This window comes from Nicotiana sylvestris, chromosome 10, assembly GCF_000393655.2.
Source record: "Nicotiana sylvestris chromosome 10, ASM39365v2, whole genome shotgun sequence".
NCBI classification, from domain to species: domain Eukaryota; kingdom Viridiplantae; phylum Streptophyta; class Magnoliopsida; order Solanales; family Solanaceae; genus Nicotiana; species Nicotiana sylvestris.
In genome coordinates this window covers 40,863,988-40,879,101 of record NC_091066.1, presented here as the reverse complement: position 1 = coordinate 40,879,101, position 15,114 = coordinate 40,863,988, and positions in this window count along the sequence as shown.

The following is a 15,114-nucleotide window of genomic DNA, read 5'->3' as shown; positions in this document are numbered from 1 at the left end:
ACAGATGGAGGATGTTAGGTGAATGAATCAAAGGTATTTTTGGTGAAACGCAAAGGTTGGTAAATGTCAGTTCATGAGCAATGCAAAAGATAAAGGGAATTGGGTCTGAACGAAGAAGGGGTACTTTCTGTGATAAGGATGACAGAGAAAGTGGTTACTCCATAAACAAGCAAGGTCCTCGAGTGGAAATCTATTATCATGGGAAGTGAAGGATCAATCGCCCTCAAAGTCAAGGCCACAAACCAACCACCACATTTTAAACTGACAAAAGTTTTCTTTGATTAAAATAGGGGCAGGAAATTTCGGTTGTTTCAGAGAAACACTCCATAGAGAAAGGCAGTCACCAAACAGGTTTGATTTTTGATTTTCAGGGCCCTCCTGGAAAATGGGACCTAGTTTAGAAATAGCGTAATCTAGCATAAATGCATCCCAAAGGAATATAAGCTAGTTTAGAAGTTTGCATGTTCGAGATAGGATTCAAATAGGAGTTTCCAGGACCCTCCTGAATAATGGGACTTAGCTTTAAGATTTCGATTAGGTAACAATATTTAGCGTAAACTCTGTTGTAGGGTAGTATAATTCAGACATGAAAGTTGTCACCCTTAAGATAAAATTTGACCTTTGATTTTTAGGACCCTCCTGGATAATGGGGAGTAGTTTCAAGATTCTCTTAGATAGAAAGATTTAGTAGAAGTCACACCTGTAGAAGATATAACTTAGATTTAAAATGGTCGTTTAGTTAAGAGTTGTCAGGACCCCCCTGCATAATGGGACCTAGCTTTCAAATTCTTAGTAATATTTGATAGTATGATTCAGTTTAACACTCACATATGTGCCCAGATACCAAACCGGGGTAGAGAAATTTTCTTTGTTTTTGTCTATTTTGTTGAAATCAGGTACCATCTTGGAGAACAGGTAGAAGACATTCAAATGCAGCAATCAAGAGCCCATCTGGAGAGCAGGGAATACTTTCAAGCGCAGCAGTCAGGAGCCCGCCTGGAGAACAAGGGAGTACAATTTAAATTTTAGCTTTCAAATTCTTTGTTTTGTCTATGTTGAAGTCAGGAGCCTGCCTGGAGAGTAGGGAATACATTCAAGCGCAGCAGTCAGGAGCCCGCCTGGAGAGCAAGGGAGTACAATTTAAGTTTTAGTTTTCAAATTCTTTGCTTTGTTTATTTTGAAGTCAGGAGCCAGCCTGGAGAGCAGGGAATACATTTCAAGCAGCAGTCAGGAGCCCGCCTGGAGAGCAGGGAATACTTTCAAGCGCAGCAGTCAGGAGCCCGCCTGGAGAACAAGGGAGTACAATTTAAATTTTAGCTTTCAAATTCTTTGTTTTGTCTATGTTGAAGTCAGGAGCCCGCCTGGAGAGCAGGGAATACATTTCAAGTTGAAGTCAGGAGCCCGCCTGGAGAGCAGGGAATACTTTCAAGCGCAGTAGTCAGAAGCCCGCTTGGAGAACAAGGGAGTACAATTTAAATTTTAGCTTTCAAATTCCTTGTTATGTCTATTTTGAAGTTAGGAGCCCGCCTGGAGAGCAGGGAGCACTTTCAATTTGAAGTCAGGAGCCCGCCTGGAAAGCAAGGAATACTTTCAGTCGGCAATCAGGAGCCCGCCTAGAGAACAAGGGAGTACAATTCAAGTTTTAGCTTTCAAGTTCTTATTGATATTTAGTAATGTGATCCATTTTACACTTACATTTGTGCCCAGACACCAAACCGGGGCAGATAAATTTCTTATTAATTGTGGACACGTTCGCGTGACATGATTTTTGACACGTCAAAGAAATGGGTACACGTACGCGTGACCCGTTTCAAGATAATTTTCTTAATTTAGAAGCGGTAACATGTAAATGCACATAGGTTCTAAAATCAGTAATTAGACAATTTAGTCAAGCCAAGTATGATCAAAGCGACCGTGCTAGAACCACGGAACTCGGGAGTGCCTAACACCTTCTCCCGGGTTAACAGAATTCCTTACTCAGATTTCTGGTTCGCGGACTGTTAAACAGAGTCAATCTTTCCTCGATTCAGGATTCTAAACCGGTAACTTGGGACACCATAAATCTCCCAAGTGGTGACTCTGAATTTTAATAAATAGATCCCGTTTCGATTGTCCTTTAATTGGAAAAACTCCTTTACATACACCCTTTATGGGGTATGGGTAAAAAAGGAGGTGTGACAAATAATACCAGGGCGGAGCAAAAAATGGCGGCTCATTCAAGGAGTGTTGCTGCCGCTAAGGTTGAGCTGAAGGAGGCCCTCGATCTTGCAAATAATAGTAGGGAGTATGAGAGGTGCAGGTCCTGGAGGGAGACCCTCAAGGAGATTCATGCAAGAGGCTTCGATCTTTCGGAGGAGATCGGACAAGCCAAAGGAGAGGAGTTTGATGCCAAGTTCCTGATATCCGATGATGAGGATGATGAGGAGGAGACTACCGGACCGCAACTGCCAGGGGAACGAATATTCCCTGCCTTCTTTGTAGTGTATATATTGCTTTTATTATACGACGCAAGCCGAGATTGCGCTTTGTCATCAACATGTAGTAATAAGAGGGGAAACACTGCAACTTGTATCTTCTGTATTTCTACTTGTTGGAGTTTCCATTGGGTCGAATCGATCCCAGATTTGCCCTTAGTCTTGCATGATTTGATTGTCTTTGGGTTCAGTCTCCGAGTCGGGATACGACTCGAGCTTAATATACCCTCGAGTTTTGCGTTTGTTCGGGCTGGCGAGGATGGTTTTTATTTCCTTTCCTTGGGCGTTTGGTTGTTTCAATCAGCTTTAAGTCCAGTCTCCGGGTCATGTTGCGACTCGAGATTTAATTGACCCCAAAGTATTTTTGGACTAGCGACAGTGGCCCTCATGTCGTGCCCTTAGGCATGTTGCAGTTTTAGGGTCCAGTCTTCGAGTCGCATTGCGATTCGAGCTGTAATCGACCCTTAAATTTCATTGAGTTTCTAGCCGGCGACATTGGCACTTATGTCGTGCCTTTAGGCATATTGCAATTTTTGGGTCCAGTCTCCGAGTCGCGTTGCGATTCGAGCTGTAGTTGACCCTTAAATTTCCTTGAGTTTCTAGCTGGCGACAGTGGCACTTATGTTGTTTGGTCGTTGATACTTTTTAATATATGGCCCGGAGGCTTGCATAGTTAACTATTTTGGATCCAGTCTCTGAATTGGGTTACGATTCGAGCTCATTTTAATCCTCAAGTTGTCAATTTTCAAGCTAGTGATAATGGCGCTTACGCTATTTGGTCGTAGAGACTTTTCAATATGAGGCTCGTAGGCTTGCTTAGCTGGCGACAATGGATCTTACACTGTATTTGCTCGTGGGATTTTTTGTATGCTTTGTTTCCGCTCGTTAAGGTCTTTTTATAGTATTTTTGCCTGACCCATCGTCGATTCCAGAGGAACCTCGATTTCGAGTCATTGTCGGCAATGTTTCGAGCACCTCGTAAGGTTCATAGATCGTAGGTCGAGTAGATCGACGCTCTTGCATTTTGGAGCCGACATGGTTGGAGCTCATTTTTGCCTGTTGAGGGAAGCCTATTTTAATCGGTTCTTTCCGAAGTATATTCAGAGTAGTGGCTTGTGATTTTTAGCGATAGTCAGGCATCCCCGAGTCGCATTATTTTGGTTGTATTAGCCGTTTTGACCGTAGTCATATGCGTTTGGTCGTAGCCATTTTTATCCCAAATGATAGTTTAGGCATTTACATCGAGGGTATGCCCTTTAGGGATTCTTACAAATGCGATGTATAGCCTAAACTTTGAGGTTTTCATGCCTATTGAGGTCTTACAGTTTTGTCATACATGTTGAGGTCTTACTGTTTGCCATGCCTATTGAGGTCTTACAGTTTGTCACCCCTATTGAGGTCTTACAGTTTGTGTAATGTATAATAGACCTGGTTACGCCGAGGCTGCCCGCTAGAGGTCTTACAGTTTCGGGTTTTCCAGCGTATGGCGAATAACAGCAGTCATCGAGTTTGTTTAAGCTTGAAGACCGCTTCTTGTGAGCTCGGAGTTTCCTTATAAGGTCTTGATGAGCCCGGAGTTTCGACCCTGGGGTCGTGTAGGCACTGAATTGTTTATGTCTCCGAGTATCTCGGGATGTATTTAGTGGAGAGCCCTTCGCCGTAAATATGCCGAAATTGCCTTTTCCGAAGTATGAAATGCCAGAAAGATATTCTTTATTGCTTGGCATAGAAATAGGACGTGAATACATATTGTCTCGTTACTGCGAGCTCGGCCCACGTGGGTACGGCTCCCCTGATCATCTGATCCGTTTACATGATTCCATTTTGAAACTTATCCTGCCATTTATTGGCCCTTTCGAGGGGACGGTGCCCTTATGAGGAGGTCATCGCACGCCGTCTGACTGTAAAAGAAAGGATTGCGATCTTGTTGGATCCCTTTCTGGGGAGTATGTTGCTCTGCTTATAATCTTGCTGGTGGGACCTTCTTTAGGTTGGAAACCCGCTTGGACATTCGGGGCCTCTGCAGGATCTCCGAGTGGAGTTCAGAAATTTTGAATGCTTCGGCTGATTGGCTGCATATAGGTTAGTAAAAGAAAAGAAACAACAAAGGATCGAAGTAGTTCTTCCTTGTTGCAGGATGCGTAGGTGACGTTTCGAGGAGTGAGCCCTGATACAGCCTTCTGCTATGTTCAACCAGGCTTGGCCGAAGATGTGGTTTTGCTTACCCTATGATCCCTTAGAGGGCAGAGGCCTTGATGTCGGCGATGGGTCATGTGGTGAGAGATTTCCTCTCGTCGCATGTAGCTCCTTGTCGAATGGTTTAGTCTTACCTCTGTCGGGGAGTTTCATCCCTTTGGCGAAGTGGGGTCAAAGTCGCTCCCGGGCGGTGTGCCTGTTGTCATCTGAATATAACATCCGTGTTTTGCGGGCTCAGTGTTCCTGCCCGAGCTCGGGTAGGCTATATAGAGGGAGTGTCCTTCCTGATCGTTGTGGCGATTGGCGTCGGGAATCCATCAAAGATTCGAGGTGTGGGAGTGATTTGGTTCGTTAGTCCGAACTTCCCTATTGGCTTTGGCCTGACATCGTCGGTATAATTGATCGAACCACCTGTATTCATGAAAACATGTTTTATTTGAAATAGGTAAAATGAAGGAAGGGGTTACCAACGCGTTAATACGAGTCAAGGTGAAATCTCGGCGTCTCTTTCCTTGAATGCAAGGGTGTCCTTCGGGTATATTCCCCGGACCCATCTTTTCCTAGCGATGAGAACTTTCACTCTACTTTATGGATCTTTGAAGGATGCCTCTGCCTCTTTACCATCGTGGCAATACGTTGTGGCTTGTCAGCTTCATTTTTCCTGATCTCCTTCCTCCCTTGGAGCTGGACTCGAGCCTGACTGCTTAATGATACTTGGTTGCGTTATCTATCGAATAGTATGGTTTTCGTTCTTTTGAGCCAATGACCTCGCACGCCTCGTGATTCTTGCACCAAGCCATGGTTCTTTTTAGGGGGTCTTGGTCGAATAAGTTTGAGCCGCCTGGCATTCCTGGTTTCGCTTATGGTGATCACGATATTTGGTATGGCAATGCTGAAATCGTACTCGGCTGGGTGGGGTTTCCCTGCCAGTTGTGCCTTGTTGAATCTGGTTCCGTTGGAGGTTCCTTGAGGGTGCTGTACTCGGGCTATTTCCCTATTGTTGCGAGGTAGGTTACATATCGAGTCGTTCCTTCCATTTGCTGCGCATGGATGATACCTCCATCTGTCTGGCATCAGTTTCTTTGCCGGGAGTCTGCTTGGATATACCGGACTCGATGAGGCTCCCGGTCGGTTGTCCACGGCCCCGATTTGGGGCTGTTGTCGGGTGTGGGCATCCAACTAGACCTCGACTGGGTATCTAATCAGGCTTCGCTAGAAATGTCCTGGAGTCGTTGGGCATACTTCGTTTAGGCTTCAGGTGAAGGCTTGTGTTGCCTGATCATCCGAAATCGGGAGCGATCTCATTCGTCCTATCAGGGAATGGGGAGCTTCTCCGCGACATTTCATTTCTTCTTCATTCGCCCTCAGGTGTATCGGGCCCTCTTTATACTGCTTTGATGGCACCGGCGCGTGCTTACATGGAGGACCACATTGGTATGGTAAGCAAGTCTATGAGGTCAAGTGTCAGGCAGTTGCGCTGCGTCATGGTTTCTTTTGAAAGAGTTTCTTCGAACTTCCTCAGCGAGACAGGTTCGAACTCATCATCTTGGAGGTTGCTGCCTCTGAACAAGCACGCGCAAGTAATGGTGCGCCCATAGGGATCCGAGATCCTGTCGCACCTAGGGAGTTTCGGCGTTCCGGATTTCTGTAAAGCGAGTTCTGGGACCGTTTCCTCGGGAGATGGTTGCTGTAAGAGCTTCCACAAACCTAATGATCTTTTGAAGAGATTCCCAAGTATCCTCATTGTGGCGGGGTCAGTTACCGATCCGTCGTTACTTGATCTCTCAGGTACTAGCTTGACGTAAAGAGATGTTCCCGGCGCTACTGCGTTGGGAGTCTCCGGGCGACTTTGCAGCCGTGCGATATCCAACTGTTGTGTCTGCAGCATTTCAAAAATAACATGAAGACTAACTTCCTATTCTACCCGGGCCAGGGTTTTTTGAGCTTCCTGTTGGTCAACACATTGTGTGCTACCATTGGTGCGCGAGGCTTTGTTGACCTATTGTGCATCTTGTAAGCCCGCATCCGCTTGAATCTATCCAAATGCGTTATCGGGGTCCTGCGATGTTGTGCCAACCTCCGGGGAAGCCATATTGTCTTTGCAGTGACTTTCGGGGTAGTCGTTCTCGATTTTGCTTACCGAGCTGGGCGTTATCCTGAAATCAAAAGATCTTGGACAAGAAAAAGTGTGAAAATAATGTGCGTCTATGTGACGAAACCAGCAAGAAATTAATCACTATTATTTTTAGCCCCACGGTGGGCGCCAAACTGTTTACCATGAAAATAGTAACGACAATTAAATTTGCAAATGAGATTCTAAAAATACGTGACCTATTCTCGAGCTAGTTGTTAAAGCAGTTTATGCTAAGAATTTTAAGTATAATGATGAAAAGCGAGCTAAAACGAGGCAGTAATCAAACCAAAGGGGGCCTGTTGCCCGGATGCAAAGCCGGTCGACGGGGGCCTCGAGGCTAAGTTTTGAGTCGAGCTTGGGCTATCGAGGGTAGTCGGGAATGGGGTAACGGGCAAAGATATGATCGAGCAAGGCTCTATGCTGCAAATATTGAATGATATAGTGAAGAACAAGTAAAAGAATGATAAATGCTAAAATAGCCATAGGCCAGTGAGAGCGAACAACTTAGAAAAAGAGAGAGAGAGAGAGAGAGAGAGAGAGAGATATTATTGCATTTGTGGAGAAATGGAGCAACATCAGTCCCCTACAAAATGGTATGGGTTCCCCTTATATAGGCGAGGGAATACGGTATCGTTCAGAATGCATTAAATGTAAAGATACGGGGATGGCACGACTAGACAAGACACTAGAGCCTATTGATTCTAGATGCTTGCCTCGGGAGTCCCCCATCTTCATAACTCTTTCTAGGCCGCGAACAGATCCCTTAACCTCAGAGCCACTGCAGGGCCGTGGATGATCCTCGAGATAGGGAGCCCGATCATGATCCCATATCCTCGAGATGCTGTCATGACATTTCGAATATACCTTAATGGCGGGAAATGGATTCCCCCGACTTCATCGCATACAAGGGTCTCCAATCCCTTGTTGATTTCATTCTAAACATAGAGTCACCACTCCCTAATCTCTTATTCCCAAGGATACACAATCCTGATTTTTATTGCTTCCAATAATGAAGTAGTATAGAGTTTTGGTTACAATAACTCACAAAATATTCCTAGTGAAAACTGGGGCAGAAAAATTTTTGTTCGTTTGTTTGTTTTGGTTTCTGAGCTGGTTACACCTCGAGACAAAAGGTTCGAAACAACCAAAAGAAAAAGTCTCAATCTCGAATAAAAGAAAAACAAAAAGAAAATAAAAAGAAGCGAACTTAAAGTGCAGAAGCGGAGAAAAAATGTGGACTGTTCAAGATATGATTGAAGTCGCAAGCTTCGCATATCTCAGTTTGATTTGAAAAAGCTGAAGAAGATTGAACCAGTAACTACAGCTAACAAGCATCAAGATTCAGATCAAAGTCTGTGTGAAGAACTAGACAAGACTCAAGATCAAGCTTTAGAAGACTCATAGATAGGAATATTCTAACTTGTAGCTTATAGGCTTAGTTAATCTTTTTCATCTTTGACTTTGGTGTAATAAGGAGGAAATTGCAGTTTTTCGGTAGTCCCAGCTACCAAAATTTCCAGAACTATACCGACCTGATTTCTTTAAAGTCAAGGATATGTAGGCAACCTCCGAAGCAAGGTTTGGTCAGACTTTTCAAAAAATGCTTCCCATGGAGTTTCAAACAAGAAAAAATTGCTCGTAATTGCTCACTTATCTTTGCCCATAAACTCTTCATGTTTCCGAACAAAGAGGGCAGCTGTGAGCACCTAATTTTTGCCCTGCATGGAAATAACTCCTAAAAATAGACCAAAAATAATTTTAATGGATTTTAGGAGTTTTTCTTTATTTAGTTGCATTTCATCATTTTTAATATTTTAAAATCATAAAAATTGTCACATTTTTCATTTCATGTCATCTTAGGTTTAATTTGCATTTTTAGAAATTAATTACTCTTCAATTGTTAGATTAATACATGAAAATCACAAAAAATGTACATTAGCTTTAATCAATTAGTTTAATAGGACATTTCTTTAAAAATCAATTTGAAATTGTGTTTCAATTAAGGGGCTAAGTTTAAAATACAAAGAGAGAAGAAAGGGACTTGTTTATTCTTCATTGCAATTGGTCTAGGGAATTTGCATCGGCCCAGTTACCGAAATAACCCAAACTTTCCCTATCCATTCCCTAATTGGCCCAATCGGACCCCTTCCTTTAAAAACCCCATTTTCTAATCTAATAAGGAGACCTTCCTATTTTGAAAAAAGGCTAGAGACCTAATTCAATTCCCCTCCCCTTGAAAGAAACCACAGAAACGGCGCATCTGAGATTTCTTCCTCTTATCCATTCTTTCTTCTTCCCCACTTCTCACTCAACCCAAGCGACCACCGTGAAGAACAGACCATCACCCCTTCCGGTCTGCTCACACCTCTTCGTCTCACCTCTCTTAGGACTCAAAGAAAGATCTGAAATTCTGAAAAAGGGGAAAAAACAAAGAGATAAAGAAAAAAACAAAGAAGAAATAAGAATTAGACATTGGGATTTGAAGAGAAGAGCTTGATTTCTTTTCTTCCCAGATTTCACAAGTTGCTTCACTTAGCTGACATTCTGTGCAATATCTGGGATTTTCGAGTTTAGATCGAGCTATTAAAGGACTATTTTTGCTGAAATCGTTGTTGCTGCTTAGTTAAGCTCGGTTCATCTTCGTCTCTATCTTTACTTGGCTCATTGTGGACTATTTTTTCGGCTATTCAGCTACTGAAAATTAATTGAAATCTAAATTTCAGGTTATTCTTAATCTCCCCTGCTTTATTTTGGTGTGATTGAAGTTTGATTAATCCTAGAATTGCTACATTCCCTTTTATTAAGTTGTTGCTCTTTTAACTTTGTATTAACTTATTGATGTATGTATGATTGATGAATACTTGTTAGAGTGTATGAGTTATTTTTATGGAGACAAAAAATAGTCTGTATGTGTTCCCTTTCTTTTGACTTCGATCATGGAACGTACGTAAGAGGATTCAATAGCTTAATCTTAGTTGCTAAAGAAATCAATTCACTGCTTTGGAAATTTATTTCACCACTGTTTGGATTCATGACTTGGTGATTTTGCCATTATCTTTATATTACTGGAGTACTTTATTAAGGCAAAACAATGTGTTCTCGATATTTCATAGTATAAAAATAATGTTTGGAAGAATGGGTAAGTCTTTAAATGAACTGAAATTCTTTCTTTGTTTAGTTCTAGTTTTCATGTTAGGTCATGTTAGATTACTGCAATGGTTTGGTAAAATTGTTTGGTGTACTTTGGAATGTCTACATTGAGCTATGTGGTGGTTTATTTAAGACGAGTGAGCCTGCTAAATCGTATGTTTAGTGTTCATGCTTAGTGTTTGGGATTTAACACGGTGAAAGGTTAACAAAGAATTAGGGTGTTTACCGTGAAAATGGTTATAATATTTAAATTTGTTGATGTGACTCTAAAAATACGTGATTTATTTTTATGCTAGTTGTTTAAGTATTTGATGCTAGATATGTGAAGATAGAAGATGAAATTCAAGATAAAATAGAGATATAATCAAACCAAGGGGTTAGCTACTCAGTCCTCGGGCCAACCGATGAGGGGCCTCGAGGTCCATGCTTGGGCTCGGGCTTGAGCTATTGTGGATAATTGGGAGAGGGCTAATAGCTAGGATATAATTAAAAGAGGCTTTTTATGTCCAATAATAAACAATAAATGAAGAATAAGTATGAAAGTGGTAAGTAAGAGCAACAATATCGAGGGAATATGTTAGAGAGAAAGGAGAGAGTTCTTGTACATATAGAATAACTAGAGCAACAACAGCCCTTTACTAAGTGGTAAGGATCCCCTTTATATAGGAGGGGAATCCTAGCAAAGTACAAAATTCATTAATTGTAAAGGTATGGAGATAGGATGACTAGATGTGACACCAGGCTCTACCAGTGCTATCCACTCGCCTTGGGAACTCCCCATCCTTGGCATCGTCGTTGGGTCGGGCGTAAATGAACATCGAGGGAGAGAACTCGACTGCAATCTTGCAGCCTCGAGATCTCGAGATGATTTCCTGAAACACCTCAATAATGAGGAATTGGACCCTCCGATTTCACCGTATACAGATAGTCTTCGCGTTTCCTGGAATGAAGTAATAGGAAACGATTTTGAGCCGTCGTTCTGAGAGCATCATTGTTGTGACGTCATCCTATAAGAGCATTAAATGCCATGTCCCAAAAAACCGTGCAAGGGTTGCCGTCAAATGCAATTATCGAGGAACCCACGAGTTGCTATTGGCTCGTCCTTTCCGCTGCCCAAGCGGTTCCTATAAATACATCGGCTGTTTGATAATCCTCATTTTTGTAGCATCTTCAGATTCAATAGTTCATACCCATCTTCTTTTACATTCTTCCATCTTTCTTACTGAGAGGAAATTTTACCATTGATATGGCCAGGACTTCTTGAATGGTTCCTCAGCGGAACAAAGTTGCATCTTCGTCTCGGTCGTCCAAAGAGAAAGCCAAAGCGGTACCCACCTTGGAACATTGCACTCCCTCCAAGCTTGACATGTCAAAAGATTTTACCGTCGATGCCACTTCATCCACTCCGGGCCGATGTGAACATGTTTCCCAATACATTAGTATCGTGACCAATATCGAAACAGTGAAGACGGACTACCGATGGGGCAAGGCAGTGCAGGTGGAAATTCCCAGCCCTGATGAAAATATAACGGACTACAAGGACGACTTCCTTTATGTGTATACCTACCCGTTAACCTTGTGTCCTACTGAGTCCTCTGAATCTTCTGAACCTTCTTCCCCAGAAATAGATCCGGTTATCCTAAAATTTTTGCGACAAATATCAAGTGACGCTCGGTCAGATCTATCCCTCTATTTGGAGGATAGTATTAATGCTCCGTCATTTCACCGAAGGGTTGGGGGCGAGGTTTTTACCCTCAACCATTTGATTAGGCTATACAACCCTCAATTTTATCGATGTTTGATCAGGCTCCATAATTGATCCAAGAAATCATTTTTCTCGAGCATCGGCGAAGGGAAGGATCGAGGATGGATGAATAGGTTCGTCCAGTAAGGGCCTCGGACTTCATTCTAGCCCGAAATATGCCTTTCCCAGAGAGGTGGAACATACAGCATAAGCGATTATCTCTTAACCATGTTTTGCAATTTTCTTCCCTTTTCCCTGAATGATGATCTCTTTGTCGTTTCACATAGCCGCTGCTTGGTACCCTGAGGTAGTTTCGGACTTGCTAGGGTGGATCAGACGGTTGGACGTCGCATTCCCGTATCATGTTCGATGTTGGACCGACCTGGACAATGAGCGATGTGTGGCCAAGAATCATGGTAGAGCTTCTCTGCTGCCTATGTCTTAGATCTGTGTTTCTCCCTACATTCCTCGTGCTGACAAATTATGGTTATCATGCTTGTGCAGGCCTTGGCGAGAATATGGAGATGAGGCCGCCCCCTGGTGGTAGGACGGAGGCTTCGGATCCTCGGAATGGTAAGAAGAGGAAAGGAAAGGCGGTTGTCGACCTTTGTACGATAAAGAAATCCAGGTTACTCGAACATCAAACCACTACTAGGACCTCTACTTCAACTTCAGAGACAAATCCTGGTGCCGAGGGTGAGGATGACAGCGACGATGAATGCCAGTTGGCCCAGAGGATGAGGTCAAATGCGGGAGCCTCGCAGGTGCCTCGATCGGAGACTGTTGAATCTAAAATGGCCGACGCAGGTCGGTCCCGTAGACTAGAGACCCTTGAGGGGGTGTTGATGTGGCTCAGATCGCATGGCTGGGTTTGGTGCAGTTTTCGTTGGGGGGACCGCTACTATCGATCTTGAAGGGTCGGGGACCGGAGCTTTTCAAGAGCAAGGGTTGACTTTTGGGGAAATTGGCGACATGAATGATTTTATCTCATGATTTCAGGTCTCGTTAGGGGAATTGAGGGACGCTAAAGAAGCGAACGTCCCCAAAATAGGGATTCCTCTCCAAGGAGGAGGCTCTTGTGCCAACATCTTTGATGGTGTTAGCGATAGTATCGGTCTTGACGTTCCTGGCATAATCAAGGTAGCGAAGAGGTTCATGTGGCAGGTGATAGTTATCTCTCATATATTTCTCTTTCAGTCTTGGGTGTCATTCTTTGTCTTTCTAACTTTTTCGTTATGTAGTTGTGCAAGGATATGTATGATCATGCCTTCGTTCAGCTTCGTGAGGAGCTTTCTTACCGTGAAGGGGAGTGTAAGAAGCTTACCTTGATGCTACAAGATTCGGAGGCTCACTCTGCCCGGGGAGAGAAAGAATTGGGAGAACTCCGAGCTGCTTCGGAGAGAGCGCTTCGGGAAAAGGCTGAGCTCGCTGCGCAGGTACCTCGCCCTGCTCGTACCCGACCTTTGCTCCCACATTCCAACCCAAATTGGCTTACCTTTCTTTTGTAGGTTGAGCAAAATGGTTCACAGATCAGAACTGAACGCGGAGATCCTCGGGCTGAGGAAGCAAAGTGAGGTAGCTACTGAGGAGTTGGCGTCATCCCATGATCTTATCAAGAATGCTCGCAATAAGGTTGCTGCCCTGGTCGCGGACAAGTTCTAGATTGAAAGAAATGCTACCATTTATCTGGATGATGAAGCCACGACGCATAAAATAGCTTGTGGCATATCGATAGCAACCGAGCAGAAGCTAGCTCGGGCTATTATCATGCTAAGGCGGAGGTGCGAAGAGATCCTCGGGCTGAGGAAGCAAAGTGAGGTAACTACTGAGGAGTTGGCATTATCCCATGATCTTCTCAAGAATGCTCGCAAGGAAGTTGCTGCCTCGGTCGCAGCCAAGTCCAAGATTGAAAGAAATGCTGCCATTTATCTGGATGATGTAGCCACGGCGCATAAAATAGCTCGTGACATATCGATAGCAGCCGAGCAGAAGCTAGCTCGGGCTGTTGATCACACTAAGGTAGAGGCGAAGAGAGAATCCATGGAGGAGATAGGAGCCCGGGGCATCTATCTGTTAGTTGATCTCGAGGAAGCCAGCGAACTGGAGAGAGAACTGGCGCTTTTAATTGTCCCAAATGAGGGCAATTATAGTGATGATGAAGAGTAGTCCTCAAGTCGTTTGCATCCTTTCTTTTTCCTTTTGTATGTAGTCCCCGGGGAATGGATTTTGTAAAGTTGTGTCTTATGGATACGTTTTTGGCAAAGTGAAAAGAGGGACTTTTATGCTTTCTGTTTTTCCAGCTTTTTTCTCTTTCTTTTCTTTTTGTTCCTCAGCTTTCGCAGATTTAGACTTTCTACTTTTGACGTTAGCCTTTTGAAATCCGTTCTTGGAGCGATCGGTACCCTCAAATTGGACTATGCCTCGGGGTTAAATCGACAACTTCTAACGGGCCGATGTTGGCAATACTGAGGAGCCCCCAAGGCCCCTAGTTTCTCGAATTCAGCTGGATTGCAACATTTGCTCGACATGATAAAGGGGGGACCCGGGGTGATTCTTTCAGTACGTTTCCCTAGGAGAGGGTGATGTTAATGCGGCCAAAATTAATTGGCCTTTTGGGTAGGCGGGCAGTTGCTGCTCTGCCCCTATATATTCATTCACGTGCCTTTCCACTGGTGATTGTGCTACTATGAGAGATTACCTTTTCCACACAGCCTGGCGTTTTGTGTTAGTCCGTCCGTTGCTTCAACTTAGAATTTTTTTCTCAAATCCACATCTTTCCCCCATATTCTATCGTAGTAATGAATGCAACGTCGGCGTCCGACCTCTAAGGAGAGGGGAGTTCTTCCTATCCTCAACATTCGGTTGGTGATAGTGATGTATCGCCGGTGCCCGGTGAGCGGGCCTCGGGGTGCCCTGCCTCAAGGAGAGCCCTCACGTTGGGGAGGCCTCCCAATGTTCCGGGTCACCGGGAGCATGTGTCGAGGATCATCTCATTAGTGGGAGAGGAAAAAACTCGAAACGATCAGAAAAGATTGTGGATGGGTAGAAGGTGCGGCATTACAAGTATCTTCTACCGAAAAGAGCGTCACGACATACGTCGAGGGGTTTTTGAGTGTATACACGTATATTTTTGCGTCGGGTCCCCCCAACTGGGTTGTGCCTGATTTATGCAGGAGATATCGTCTTACATTGGCGCAAACTCACCCCTTCCTTTGGAAAATAGTACAAATGATGAGATATTTTGCTAATAAGGCCGGGATAGAATTTACCCTCAGCCATCTCGTGAGGTTATCGGCCACTATGTTATCAGGGTTTGATTTCCCTCCAGCATTGATCCACTCGATCTCCTGTCGTCGGTAATGAAGAGGACGAGGATCGCTAATGGATGACTCGGTTCATTCGGATTCGAACGATCG